The following is an 11896-nucleotide window of genomic DNA, read 5'->3' as shown; positions in this document are numbered from 1 at the left end:
GGTCCTAACATAGCTTCCTCCTTACTGCTACTTCCCACAAAACACACTGGAAATCTTGAATTAAAGTTAATTAAATCATTAAGATGACTGTACCAAGAAAAAGCTGGTACTCAATCAACAATTCACTCAATGAATAATTAATGATTTCATCATTAGAATTTTTGAAAGCTTATAAACATTACCTTCAGTATTTAGAGGTCTGGGTGTAATCTAGATTTTAAGCAAGCTCAGCAGAAAATCCATATTTGAAAAAAATAGATTTTATAATATTATAAAATGATTCCTCCTAGAATATTGTCAATAACAAATGTTCTTGTTTATTTGAAATGCCATCCTACAAAAATGATGCTTTTTGAATATGAGATAACAAGAATAAAGCATTAGCTCAGAGCTCAGAAAGTAAAAAAGTTACTTTCTCTCCCCTTAAAGTCACCATCACTCTTCTAGCCATCCAAGTTGAAACCCTGGTATCATCTGAGGTGCCTCTTCATTTATTTCTTACCTTTGGTCAATCACAAAGTTATAGATTTTACCTTTGCAATGTCTCTCAACTATGCCTTTATCAGTTCTGTTTTATCCCCATTCCCATAATTCAATCAACGAATCCCATATATTCCATGTTCCAATTTCCTTACAACTTAAGGTCCTATAAATGTGAACCAATAATGATAACAATAACAACATTTAATGAGCATTTATTGTCAGATACATGCATTATATTTATTGTTAATCTACTCTAAATGGGTACTATCATTATATCCATTTTATGGATAAGGCTTATGATGCTTTAAAACTTAAACTCTAAATCCTTTTAAATCTTGAAGGATTTGCCCAAGATACTTTCTTCTGTTCCTCATCACTTTCCCTCATCCCTCTATTCACAACACCCCCATTTTGCATAAATTTTGAATAAATCCTTATTCCTCCTTAAACCCCTTCCTCTATAAAACCCTTTCCTGCTCCATTCAACAAGATATATTTCCCTCTTGTAAATCATCTAACTTTTTTCTACTCTAACCTCATTATTTTGTACTCATTTAATTACCCCTTCTAATTTGTATACTATTTGAAGTTAGAAATGTAATCCATCTTTATACCTTCTGTAGTGTTTAACTTAGTCATGGTAAACAAATATATTGAATAATTGAAAATAATAATAATAAAAATGAAAAAACCTTGTTAAATGTGTTGTAAAAAACTAGTATTTTTCAGATTCCTAGTATGAAGCAGATCAGAAATTAGTACAAAGGTTTATTAGTACAAAAGTTTAAAGGAGATGACCAAGTTGGTCAAAGAAGAGACAGATAAGGATCTTAATCAGTTGTTTTGAGAAAAAAATTAAAGTTTTTAAAGCTTAAGTCACTGCTATTCCTTAAGTCAAAGCATCATTCTAGATTTATTAATTTAATAAGCACTTACACAACACTGTGTTAGGTGATATTCTAAGTCCTTTGCAAATAAATTTAAAATTTTATATTTAAATTTTATAACAAATTTTTGAGTTAATTCCACTATAATCATCCCTGTTTGACAGATAGGTAGGAAAATTCAGAAGAAACTTACTTAAAATCGCACAACTATCAAGTAACAGAATGAGGATTCACATCCATGCATTTTTCTCCAGACTATTTTCACAACCATTAAGCTATTGCCTCTAATTTTCTAATTCACAATAATCCTTCTGTACAGTATAATTAGACATTTTAAAAACAACTTGGAAACTTTAAAAAAAACACCCACTTCTTAAAAAAAAATTTAAGTTAGACATAAATTTGGGCTTAAATAAAAGTTATTATTTTGTTATTTTCTTTCTTTTTCTCAATAGTTATTTTAAGTGTAAATTGAAGACATGATATTCCCAGATACTTGAGTGAAATTCCTCAGACAGTAATTTTATAACAAAACCACAAAATGTTCATCAAGGTTAGTATCTTAAAACTGATACAAAACTACTAAGATTAGTTTCTAATCTATAGACCTTATTCAGAATTCCATCAACTGTTCCAATAAGGTCCTTTATAGCAAAAGAAAATTCAAAATCATGATTTGCATTTACTTATCACATATTTTAGTCTTTAATCTGTAACAATTTCAGAGTCTGTCTCTTGTATACTGTGACTTTGAAATATCTGAAGGGACAGTCCAATTATTTTTGTAAAATGTTCCTAAATGTCATCTTGTCTGGTTGTTTTCATGATTAGGTGCTTTATAAAACATGTTACTTCCATGATTACATGGATATTTTAATATCAATGTAAAACTTTAATAAGACAAAGAGAAAATGAAGCTAGAACAAGCATAAAGAGATGGACAATGCTGATCATGATTTTGACATAAACAGAACTCAGTATTCTTTTTTTTTTTTTTAAAGATTTATTCATTTATGAGTATAAGAGCTAGGGTACAGGCCAGAGATGTGGGGATGAGAGGATCCACCAGAGACAGAGTGGGGAACAGAACAGGCAGACTGACTGAAATGAAATGCACTGCTAAGGGGAGCAGTGAGTGAGACAGTAGAGGGTCTGCCTCATCATGTGGGTTTCTCCCTGGCCGGCTGGGGATCGAACTTACGCTGCAAAGACTGCAGACTGCTTCATAGTGCAGTGTTTAACCCCTTGCACCGCCAGGGAGGCCCAGAACTTAGTATTCTTGACATCATACATTATCTATAGTCTCTCGTGTTTAACTATTTAAACACAAGTATTCTTTAAATAATAATTAAATTTTATTTAAGAATTCCCTAACTATCTCTTTTGTTTTTGTTGTTTCAATTATATACTCACCAATTCTGATCAAACATTTCATCTCCTGATAAATGCCCTTCAGAAAGAAAAATAGGGGCCTCCCCTGGTGGCGCAGCGGTTGAGCGCTGGGCTGCAAAGCTGCCAGCAGCCTCTGCAGCGCCATTTCGATCCCCAGCCACCTACGAGGGTCCCACATGGGGTCCCACGTGGCACGCAGACCTCTCCTGCCGCACCCACTGCTCCCCTCTGAGAGCAGTGTATTTCGTCAGTCTGCCTGTTCTGCTCCCTGCTCTGGCTCTGGTGAATTCTCTCATCCTCCCGTGCTTCTGACTGTACCCAGCGCTTGTATAAATAAATAAATAAATAAATAAATAAATAAATAAATAAATAAATAAATAAATAAATCTTTAAAAAAAGAAAGAAAGAAAGAAAGAAAAATAACTTGCATAAAATTGGTTCTGATTCTTTGGTGAGTTGGAGTCCTCAATGAATGATCATTGTTTTATGGTAAAAAATCAAATCCTATAATTTAAAAAAATTTTCTTAAGTAACTGTGGCTTATAACTTTATACAGGTTTTTGTGTGCTGCTTGATAATTCCACGTCTGTATATGCTTTGTCATGATCTTCATCAAAAGTCTAGTTTCCATCTACCAACATGCAACTGATTCCCATTAACTGATTTATCCACTTCCCTTCCCCCTTTCCCTATGATGACCACCATGTTGTTCTCATAATCTAAGAATTTGTTTTTGTTTTGCTTTGTTTGTTGATTTGTCTTTTGTTTAGTTTCAGGTATTGAGCTTTATATTTTGAAATCTGTATTCATATGATCACTACTGAAAGTCTATTTTCCAGCCTATAAAGTTACAAATCACCTCCTTAACCCATTTTGCCTGTCCCTCCTCCCTCCCTATTGGTAACCATCATTCTGTTGTCACAAGTAAAGGGGTTTGTTTTAATTTTGTTTATTTGCTTTACTCTTTACACCATAAATTTTCACTTTTGTTGTTACCATGAGATACAAATAATTTTCTATGTGAATGATGTTATGTTTTAGGTTGATAGTTAATTAAATTTCAATATTTTCTAATCTTTTACATTTTTGCTCCTCCCCTCCCCACATTTTACACTTTGGTTTCTCACTTTTTTATACTTTTTTATACTTTTGGTTTCTCCTTTCTGCTGGATCTTTATCTCATATGTATCCTTTAGTTGTGTGACTTTAGTTATTATTAATACTTTTGTCTTTTAATCTTCATCTTCCTTTATAAATTTTTGATTCAATATTTTGCTACATTTCCTTTTCCAGTGAGACTTTGCCTATATATGTTTACTTGATGTTAGTTATTACTATTCCTTTGCAGTTCAGAGGAATCCCTTTAACATTTCTTGCATGGCTGGTTTAGTGGTAATAAATTCTTTTTTTTTTTATATAGAGGCATGTTTTATTTATTTATTTGTTTGTTTGCTTGTTTGTTTGTTTGTTTATACATGCACTGGGTACAGTCAGAAGTGCAGGAGAGTGAGAGAATTCACCAGAGCCAGAGCGGGGAGCAGAGCAGGCAGAAGGACCCAAGTACACTGCTGAGGGGAGCAGCGGGCGGCAGGAGAGGTCTGCGTGCCATGTGGGACCCTCCTCTGGTGGCCAGGGAGCAGCCGGGGATCGAACCTGCGCCGCAGAGGCTGCGGGCAGCTTCACAACCCAGCGCTCAACCGCTGCGCCACCGGGGAGGCCCAGTGGTAATAAATTCTTAATCTTCTGCTTATCTAAGAAACTCATAAACTCTACTTCAATTCTGAATGTTGAACTTGCCGGGTATAAGATTTTTGATTGGAAGTTTTTTCCTTTCACCACTTTGAGTATGACATGCTACTCTCTTCTGGTCTTTAAAGTCTCTGTTTAAAAGTCTGCTAAAGGACCTCCCTGGTGGCACAGGGGTTAAGATGCAACTTATGAAGCTATCCACAGCACTGCAGCACAAGTTCGATTCCCTGCCCTGGCAAGGGAGAAACCCACGTGGTGCAGCAGACCTCTCCTGATTTGCCCGCTGCTCCCCTCAGCAGTGTATTTCAGTCAATCTGCCTATTCGGTTCCCCACTCTGTCTCTGGTCAATCCTCTCACCCCTCACACATCTGGACTATACCTCAGTTCTTGTATGCATAAATAAATAAATCTTTTTAAAAAATAATAAAAGTCTGCTATAGCTTTACAGGTTTCCCTTGTATGTGATAATTTTTTTTCTCTCACTGTTTTAAAGACACCTCCCCTCCCTTTATCTTTAAATTTTGCTGTTTTAATTATAATTTGTCTTGATGAATCTCTTTGAGTTCCTCTTATTTGAAACCCTCTAGGCTCCCTGTCCCTGGATGCTTGTTTCCTTTCCTAGATTAGGGAATTTTTTAGCCACTATTTTCTCAAATAATTTTTCTAGCAATTTTTGTCTTTTCTCTTCCATATATAATAATAATTCTTTTGATGCTGTCTGAGAGGCATCTTAGAATACCTTAACTCTTTGAAATTATTTTTTTTTTTCATTTTGCTGCTGTGTCTGAATGAGTTCTACTTTGTCTTCCAGTTCATTTACTCACTCCTCCGCTTCATTTAGTCTGTTGTTGGTATTTCTACTATAATGTTTAGGTCCATTATTTTATTATTCAGCTCTGTAAATTCTGTTTGGGTCTTTTTTAAAAGATTTATTTTATTTATTTATGCACACAAGACTTGGGGTATAGGCGAGAGGTGCGGGGGTAGGAGATGAAGATTCATCAGAGACAGAGTGGGGAGCAGAACAGGCGGATTGACTGAAATACACTGCTGAGGGGAGTAGCAGGCAAAACAAGAGAGGTCTGCTATGCCATGTGGGTCAGCTTGCTAGCCAGAGATCAAATTCATGCTGCAGTGGCTGCCGATAGCTTCATAGTGCTGACACTTAACCCCTTGTGCCACCAGGGAGGCCCTGTTTGGGTCTTTTAAGTTATTATAGTTAATCTGTTCTTCTCCTAGGTTTGGTGATTTTGTACCATGACTTTGAACTCTTCATCAGGTGAATAACTAGTTTTCTTATCTCCATTTCTTTAAGGCCTTTTTTAGGGTGTTTTTTGTTTTTAAATTTTCATTTGGCATTTGTACCTCTGCCTCCTTTCTGCTGGATCTATCCAGTCTCACACACTGGGGCAGCTCTAGCTACCAATAGAGAGAGTTGTACTAGAGGAGGTAAAATTGGAGGAGTAGCTGGGTGAAGAACTCCCAGCTGAAGGGACAATCTGAAGAAGAATTAAAGGTGGAAATGCTTCTGGAGCTTGCAAAGCAGTGGTTGGATGAGGTAGTGAAGATGCTGGTAAGGGAAGAGTTGAAGTCATTGAAACTTTTAATGAAGAAGTTGATGAGGCAGATAGAAGAGGTGGTGGAGGATGTAGGAAGTAGGGCTCACAAATACAGGTGTCATGCCTGTAGTTGGTGACTGAGGACAATTTTCTATCAAAACTGTAGAACTGATACAGGTGGGTATGGGTTTTGCATCTTCTGCCCCATGAGTTGCTGAAGGTGGAGGTGGCTCATGTGGTTTAACTAACACCCTATCCTCAGTTCTAGTTAGAAGCTCAGTCATCTGACTAAATGGCAAGGCAGAAAGGGAGTAAGATCCATCCATATGATTCATATATATCTGAGGTCTTCTTTCAAAATGATAGGTTGGATCATTAGCAACTTCAATATGCTTATATAAGAGATTAGCATCATCTTCAGCCAGCTCTGGACCTTAGGCCAGCTTCTGCCATTCTCTCTGTCTGTCATGAGGTGCTCTTGGAACTTTTTCTGGTTTATGAGAATGATCTAGATTTTTCTACTTTTGTCTCCTCTTTTCCTTTCTCTTATTCTCTCTATCTTGCAACATTTTTCAACCTTTCTTTACCATCATCTCTATAAGGAGTGAGTATACTGAGATCTGGAGGCTGTTCACAAGCATCATATGTCTCTTATAATGGAACAGGCAAAGTCCGGAGGTCTCCAGAAAGCTTTTCTCATTGTTATAACTTGCAAAGATAATTCTTTTTTTTTTTTTTTTTTAATGGAGGCATGTTTTATTTATTTATTTATTTGTTTGTTTGTTTGTTTTGTTTATACATGCACTGGGTACAGTCAGGAGCGCGGGAGGGTGAGAGAATTCACCAGAGCCAGAGCAGGGAGCAGAGCAGGCAGAAGGACTGAAGTACACTGCTGAGGGGAGCAGCGGGCGGCAGGAGAGGTCTGCGCACCATGTGGGACCCTCCTCCAGTGGCCGGGGAGCAGCTGGGGATCGAACCGGCGCCGCAGAGGCCGCGGGCAGCTTCACAAGCCAGCGCTCAACCGCTGCGCCACCGGGGAGGCCAACTTGCAAAGATAATTCTTTAGTGTCAAGTTGTGTGACACTAACAGATAAACAGACCACACATTCCTGTAATGAGTTAACTCTGAAGGGAAAATTCTGTGCTTCATTGAATCATTCTCCAAATATATGTTAGGCATATTTACTTAGGCTACTTATTTGTCTAATTATATTTACCAAGGAAATATTGGTCACACATTCCAGTTCATTTTTTTTTAAACATTTATAACATTTTCAAAGTGTTTTCTTTTTCTTTTTTTTTTTTTTTAAAGATTTATTTATTTTTTTATACAAGCACTGGGTACAGTCAGAAGCGCGGGAGGGTGAGAAAATTCACCAGAGCCAGAGCGGGGGAAGTACACTGCTGAGGGGAGCAGCAGGTAGCAGGAGAGGTCTGGGCGCCACGTGGGACCCTCCTCCGGTGGCCGGGGAGCAGCAGGGGATCGAACCAAACCGGTGCTGCAGAGGCTGCGGGCAGCTTCACAACCCAGCGCTCAACCGCTGCGCCACCAGGGAGGCCCTCCAGTTCATTCTTAATGCTTCTAAGCAGTGCTGTGTAGCACAAGTGCCTAGGATCGATGTTTTTCACTAATAACATCTTGAAATCACCCTCTGTGTCAGTTGATTGTGAGTTTTTGGGTGCCTTTTCTTTGTCCCTTCTTCATGCTTTGGTGGTGGTCACCAGTCACAGGACCTACCTTTTGCTCTGAATGCTGGTTTTTAAATTAGATTAACATTCAGCTTTCTAACAACAAGAACTTGAGTTGAATGCCTCAATTCATAATTGACTTTTTAATGGCTTCATAGAATACACTGAGAAAGAAATTGCTGATTTCTACATCATCGACATAAAAGTAGAATTATATAAAAGATCCCTATAAGTGAGTATTGATCTAGATTTATGCAAGAAAAAGTTATTTAAGCCAACAACTTTGAATATAGACACCTTTTTCAAAGACTTAGCAAAGAAAATTCAGACCCACAAGTCTCTTGAACTGTCAAGTAATTTGAGGATAAGAATTTCTACAATGCAATCATTCCATTGTAATTGTAACTGTTGTAGTGGCATAGGATGCAAAAAGAAGTCAATTTTATAGAATCAAGAGTCCTTACCTCTGTGGCCAAATGATTTTCAAGAATGCTGAGATAGGGCCTCTCTGGTGGTGCAGCAGGTTGAGCGCAGCACCCTGAAGCTGTCTACAGCCTCTGCAGCGTGGGTTCAATTCCTGGATGACCAGGGAGATACCCACATGGCACGGCAGAATCTCTCCTGTCTCGCCCACTGTTCCCCTCAGCAGGGCTTTTGGTCCAGCTGCCTGTTCTGCTCCCCGCTCTGTCTGTGGTGAGTCTTCTCACTCTCCCATGCCTCTGGCCTGTACCCCAGCTCTTGTATAAACAATAAAATCTTTTTTAAAAAAAGAATGCCGAGATAATTTAATTTAATTTGATGAAAAGAATAGTTTTTTTCATCAAATAGTTTTCGGACAACTACATGTGCACCTGCAAAAGAATAAAGTTGGATTCCTAACTCACACTATACAGAAAATTAACTCAAAATGGATCAAATTCTTAAATGTAGGTATTAAAACCATAAACCTACTAGAAACAAAATCATAAACCTTAAATTTCATGACTTGGACTAGGCAATAATTAATTTTTAAAAAAAACACAAGCAATGAAAGAAAAAACAGATAAATTGGAGGTCATCAAAATTTTTAAATTTTGTGCTTCACAGGACCCTATCAAGAAAATGAAAACAACAACAACGTTCAGTATAGGAGAGCAAATCGATATCAGAGAAGGGTCTAACACCCATAATATATAAAGAACTCATACATTGCAATAACAAAAGGAAAATACCAGTTTTAAAATGGGCAAAATATTTGTAGAAATACTGAAGAAGGTATACAAATGACAAATAAACACATGAAAAATTGCTCACTGTCAGGCATCAAGGAAATGCAACAATCAGATATCACTTCATACCTAGATAACAATGATAAAACAGATGGATGCTAACAGGTGTTGTCAAATGTGAAGCAATTGGAACCCATATACATTGCTGGTGGAAATGAAGAGGGATGGTGCCACTTTGGAAAACAATTTGGTAATTTCTCAAAATGATGAACAAAGAGTCACAATATGGCCCAGCAATTTCACTCCTAGACAACTGAAAACATGAACAATAATGCTAATAGGATTATTCAAAGTAGCCAAAAGGTGAAAACAATGCAATCCAATCATGATAACATTTAACCTAGTCCGACTGATGATTAGGTAAACAGAATCTGGTAGAGCCAATTAATGGAATCTAATTTAACTATAAAAAGTAGTAAAATACTGACACATAAAATATGGTTTGAATACTCCATACTCTTTATGTTGTTGTTTTTTTTATGCTAGAAGAAAAAAGTCAGACATAAAGATCATAAATTATACGACCCCATTTCCGTGAAATGTGCATAATTAACTAATCAATAAAGATACAAAGCAGAGGCCAGGGACAGGAAGAAGGAAGGACTGGAGGGTGGCTCTACTAGGCATGGGTTTTCTTTTGGGGATGATTAAAATATTATGAAAAAAATATTCTGGAATTAGATAGTGGGTATATAACTATAAATACACTAAATTGTATACTATGAAAGAGTGAAGTTTATAGAATGTGAGTCTTAATAAATAAAAACATTCAGTATAATTTGCATTTGAATTGCGTACTAAGTATGGAAATGAAGGCACACAGAATTAAATTGCCCCAAGTTGCTATTGAAAAATGGAAGGCAGGGCCTCCTTGGTGGCGCAGCTGCTAAGCACTGGGTTGCGAGGCTGCCCGCTGGTTCGATCCCCAGCCGGCCACCAGGCGAGGGTCCCACATGGAGCGCAGACCTCTCCTGCTGCCCGCTGCTCCCCTCAGCAGTGTACTTCGTCGTTCTACCTGGCTCTGGTGAATTCTCTCACCTGCCTCTGGTGAATTCTCTCACCCTTCGAGGGTCCCACATGGAGCGCAGACCTCTCCTGCTGCCCGCTGCTCCCCTCAGCAGTGTACTTCGTCGTTCTACCTGGCTCTGGTGAATTCTCTCACCTGCCTCTGGTGAATTCTCTCACCCTTCCGTGCCTCTGACTGTACCAGGTGCTTGTGTAAATAAATAAATCTTTAAAAAAAAAAAAAGAAAAATGGAAGGCAGGAGAATGCCACCTTTCTATAGAATCTTATATCTTATATAACATTGTTATTATTATTTTTACACGACTGTCTTCCTTGCTATACCCTAAGCTCTTCAACTTTCTATATCCCTCCCCTCTACTGCAAAAAAGAATTTAGGTAAGTCACTAAGACCCTCCAAATTGTCAGACCCCATGGACTTGCTGTCATAGAGGACATTAGACACCGTAAACAGACCATTAACTTATTTTTTCTTAAAATGCAGGCATAAAAATGATGTTCCTTCCTTAGGAAACCAGAAAGTTCAGCTCTTTGGACAAAGGCCTGTGCTGGCACTGCATGGAATCCTTTCTTTGAGTGCCACTCTCCTCTCCTTGCTCTTCCCCTTTCCAACCCTCCCCCTCTCATAGTCATTGCAGAATGAAGCCCTTGCATAGTTCTTTGTGATGCCTCTGTGAAGCTCTACCCAGGGGGTCCCTCCACAGGAAAAAGATAGATCCAGGATGCCTATAGAACAGAACAATTGGAGGGCGTCACCCACACATGTTGCCTTACTCAAGCATGGCAACACCTCTCTTGGTCCAGTCTCTTTACAGGATCCTCTTCCTCTGTTGACTCTATAAACATGCATGCTTCTTCTAGAATACCCTCACCCTGAGCAATCCCATCTACTCTACTGTTGCCAGTTCTAACCTATATATTGATAACTTACCAATTTATATTTCTTTTCCAGAACTGCTCCAGAAGGCCAAAGCCATACATATATCCACCTCATACTTATAGAATCTCAAATTCAACATGCTGAAAAAAGGAACCCTTTCCCAAGACATGTTTTTGTTTATATTCCTACTGTCGTGCACCCACTTCTGAAATCTAGGGATCATCTTATCTTTGTCTCCCAAAACCAATTGATAGGGAAGTCTTATCAACCTTACATCCATAACATGTTTTAGATATGGGCCTCCCTGGTGGCGCACTGGTTGAGCACTGGGTTGCGAAGCTGCCTGCAGCCTCTGCAGCCCCCGTTCCATCCCCAGGTGCCCGCTGCCCAGCGAGGGTCCCACATGGCACGCAGACCTCTCCTGCTGCCTGCTGTTCCCCTCAGCAGTGTACTTTGTCAGTCTGCCTGCTCTGCTCTCCTCTTTGGCTCTGGTGAATTCTCTCACCCTCCTGCACTTCTGACTGTACCCAGTGCTTTTATAGATGAATAAATAAATCTTTAAAAAAACCCAAACATGTTTTAGATAACAATAGTATTCTCATTAGTACACTCCATTTTACATCCAAATTACTTCTCTCCTACCTGGCCACTATAACTCATGGTCTCCCTAGTTCCCAACATGCCTTTACTGGAGTTAAACCCTCAATTCACTGAAAAAGTGATCTTTCTAAAATACAAAATGGAGTATTCAATTAATTAAATAACAAATCTTTGATACTATGTTTTCCAAACTTTGCACCAAGTCATCCTAGGGCATCACAGTGACCTCTTAGAATTGTTACAGGATGTTTTAAAATTTGGGGAGAAATGCAACAACTCTAATAGACACCACACAATGTATCACTCTTATGTGATTAGATCTTACTACTGCATGAATGGAACATTAAGTGTTTCTTTTGGCCTA

General features: G+C 38.3%; 1 pseudogene across 1 annotated transcript; it reads right to left on the bottom strand.

Annotated features, from left to right (window-relative positions):
• Positions 1 to 5899: 5899 nt before the first annotated feature.
• Positions 5900 to 7709, bottom strand: LOC311184129 (actin-binding protein WASF1-like; annotated as a pseudogene). The gene is made up of 3 exons: positions 7622 to 7709; positions 7105 to 7314; positions 5900 to 6794 (listed from the first exon to the last, which is right to left on the bottom strand). The product of its transcript is annotated as an actin-binding protein WASF1-like (transcript).
• Positions 7710 to 11896: the final 4187 nt, after the last annotated feature.

Source organism: Talpa europaea (assembly GCF_964194135.1).
Source record: "Talpa europaea genome assembly, chromosome: 14".
Lineage (NCBI taxonomy): Eukaryota > Metazoa > Chordata > Mammalia > Eulipotyphla > Talpidae > Talpa > Talpa europaea.
Note: the sequence above shows the minus strand (reverse complement) of the source record. Positions and strands in the feature narration are given on the sequence as shown.